Consider the following 3,683-nt stretch of genomic DNA (forward strand, 5'->3'; position numbering starts at 1 on the left):
CATGCCAATGACTCCAACATTCTACCCTCTACCAACCTCTTGGCTCCCAGCTGGCCTGCTTCTGTTTTATAGCTTCCCAGCTGGTTCTCAAGCCTCTTCTCTCATGAACTTCCCTTAAGGTGTCCTGACACATCTAGACCACAGTGAAACTCTGGCCTCCGACTGGCCACAGATTGGAGAGTGGGCTACATGCAACAATCAGAGCATGGTTATAAGCCAGAATGGAGCCCAGTCCCAGTCTTTCTCTGCAAAGTGTATACGAAATGGATGCGGTTGCTGGTATATCTACCAATTCATTCCCCAAAGCAGGCTATAACACAGAAAAGAAGGGAGAGTGGTTGATGATGGAAAACAGCTCCAATCAGTGAAACGAACAGCTAACCTTTTCTGACTCTCAGACCCTAATAATTTAATCTCTTAATCTTTTAGGAAGACTGAGTACAACTTGAGGGAAACAAAGAAGACAGATGAGACCCTTCCCAAGAATAAACTGGCTTTGTCATACTGTCTATTGATACATCTCCTTTGGTTACTCTGGATGACAGATTAGTCCACCTGTTCTGCAGGGACTCTTTTGTCATTCTTCCTTTGCCATCATTATTAGCTCCTCATATTCATGTGCTGAGCAAATATTTTATAAATATTCTATTGTGTTCTATTATTTATATGTGAATCTCACTATTTTTGAGTATGTGATGTGGTTAGGGAGTGACCAACTTATTGAGTAAATAAGCTTAAGTTGACTGATATACTGTGGTTGGGACAATGGTTTATCCCTGAAAGGTTCATGTACTAGAAGTCTGGTTCCCAGTATAGTGGCATTGGAAGACAGTGGGGCATTTAAGAGGTGAGAGCCAACAAGCTGTGTTTGAATCATGGGGCACTGTCCTTCTTGAATGAATTAATATCATTCCTCCAGAGAGGGAATGAGTTCTCTTTTGAGAAGGGGTTACATTCTGCAAGACCAAGTTATTATAAAAGATGGTTGGCCACAGGTCATGTTCTCTTTGTACATCTTTTCTGACATATTGTGATGCGGTAGAGGATAGCCAGATGCAAGAGATGAAATTATTCAAGTCTTGGACTTTCCATCCACCAGAATTTAAAGTAAACCCAAACCAAACCAACCAACCAAACAAACAAAAACAAAAACCCACCTCTATTTTAAGGTACAGAGTCTAAGGTATTTCTGTTTAGCAACACAATAACAGACTAATACACAATAACAGATTAATATTGTTTTTGGAAGAATGGACGATTGGAAGCTATTCATGACTACTTACAGTTACAGCAATGCTGCATAACAAACATCCCCCAAATACCAGTGGCTTACAATTACAAATGTGGATTTCTTGCTTATTGAGCTACAGAAAAGTTGCTTTAAGTTGTGGGTTATTATTTTTTTTAACTGTAATAAGAACACAACATGAGATATATTCTTCTAACAGATTTTTAAGGGTATAATAACAGTATTGTTATGTGCAGGCACATGTAATACAATGGGTCTCTAGCAGTTATTCATCTCATATAACTGAAATTTTTATACTTGTTGATTAGCATCTCCTTATCATACCCACCATGCCCCCTACTCTGACAACCATGACTCTATTCTTTCCTTCCATATTTTGACTATGAAGTGTCTGTCTTTCTTTAACAGGCTAATTTCACTTAGCTTAATGTCCTCAAGGATCATTCATGTTGTTACATATTATGTAATTTCCTTCTTTTTAAAGACTAAATGATATTTCACTGTATGTACATAGCACAGTTTCTTTATTTATTCACCACTGATAAACATTTAGGCTCTTTACACATCTTGGCTGTTGTGATAAACATAGCAGCACCAATAGCTCTTTGAGATCCTGAATTCACTTCTGTATCAATACCCAGAAGTAGGATTTCTGGATCATATTAGCTCTATTATTTTTTTTTAGAAACTTCCACATAATTTTCCACAGTGGTTGCACTGTTTTGCATTCTCACTAACAGTGTACAAAGACTAGAATTTCTTGAGACCAGCAGTTAGCGTAATGGCTATGTCGCTGGACTCCCACGTAGTCGACCGCGGTTCGTGTCCCAGACCCGGTGGCTTAAAACTCACACCGGGCGCGTGTGCGTGCGTGCCCAAGATCCCGAGAGGAGAATGGAGGAGAAGGGATTGCGGCGTGGCCATCCCCCCCTGGGGGATGATTTCTCGCTTTCTGTCTCTCTGTCTCTCTCTGTCTGGCATGTGCACGCACCCTATAACAAAAAGCTCTCCAAAAAAAGAAAGACTAGAATTTCTCCACAACCTTACTAGCATTTCTTGTCCTTGTGATGCTGATGAGGAAGTAGGCTGGCCATGCATTAAAGCCAGGAGGAATGGGATGCAATCATCCCAATGCTTTGAGAAAAACATTTGATAAATACACCATGCCCAAGAGAAAGGCTAAAGGGCATGGGAAGGGAGATAAAACCAAGGTGAAAGATGAACCATAGAAATCTGCAAGGTTGTCTGTGAAACATGCTCATCCAAACTAGAGCCCAAGCCTAAACAGGGCCATGCAAAGAAAAAAGAGTGAGTGCCCAAAGCAAAAAAAGAGAAAAGCTGATACGGCAAAGATGAAAATAACTCTGCAGAACATGGAATTGCCAAAACAGAGCAGGCACAAAAAGCTGAAGGTGTTAGAGATGCTAAGTGATAATTAGCATCTTTGATAACCGTGCATTTTTTTTTTGAGAGATTTTCACTGTAGGGCGTGTGCGCTCGCCAGACAGACAGAGACATAGAGACAGAAAGCGAGAAATCACCCCCCAGGGGCGATGGTCACGCCGCAATCCCTTCTCCTCCATTCTCCTCTCGGGATCTTGGGCATGCACACACACGCGCCCGGCGTGAGTTTTAAGCCACCGGGTCCGGGACACGAACCACGGTCGACTACGTGGGAGTCCAGCGACATAGCCATTACGCTAACTGCTGGTTCCCGATAACTGTGCATTTTTGATAACCGTGTACTTCTAGAGGATGTACACAGTAAAATACTATTTTTTAATCAATTTTTATAAAAGTGCAAAATTTTGTTTTGCTTTTTTTTTTTTTTTTAAAGCTATGTTGTTAACACACAGAACACTTCGTTATTGTTTTTTTTTGGGAAAGGGGCATTTGTCACTACTAGAAAGTCTCTGAAGCTGGATTGATTGGAACAACATCCTTCCCTTCTAGTTTTGAGAGACTGCCCTATTGGCTCCCAGGAGGAGGGATTCCATGATGTTAGCACACATAGCCACCTTGACACAGATGCCTTGTGTTGTGAAAAAACTAAAATTTGCTATGTCCTCTTCCTCTTCGTCTTCAGCATAGACTTAACTCTCTTAAACCAGAGACCTGTGGGGACTTGCCCACAAAAAATTAGCTACCTGTATGTCAGCCAGTCTGGACTTTCCAATGACACTGAGATGATAGCCCTCGAAAGAGCTATTCCTTTCCTGTATCGTTGGATCTTCAGATTGATAATTCTGCGATTTTTTTGTTCCCTGAAAGTCACAGTCAACTGTTAAAAACTTGTTAAACAACACACTAAATGTGAAATGTCAGTCCTCCTTCTAAACTTTCTTTGTTCAGAGCATCAGATGAAGACCTCATTGGGTTTCTTTTTTTTTTTTTTTAATTTTTTTTTTTTACTTTAATTCCCTATATCTCCTCC

The 3,683-nt window shown here is 40.6% G+C and overlaps 1 pseudogene; it reads left to right on the forward strand.

Annotated features, from left to right (window-relative positions):
* Nucleotides 1-2,412: 2,412 nt before the first annotated feature.
* Nucleotides 2,413-2,681, forward strand: LOC102474846 (non-histone chromosomal protein HMG-17 pseudogene; annotated as a pseudogene).
* The last annotated feature ends 1,002 nt before the right edge of the window (nucleotides 2,682-3,683 follow it).

The sequence above is a fragment of the Tupaia chinensis genome, unplaced genomic scaffold, assembly GCF_000334495.1.
Source record: "Tupaia chinensis unplaced genomic scaffold, TupChi_1.0 Scaffold000451_2, whole genome shotgun sequence".
NCBI lineage: Eukaryota > Metazoa > Chordata > Mammalia > Scandentia > Tupaiidae > Tupaia > Tupaia belangeri.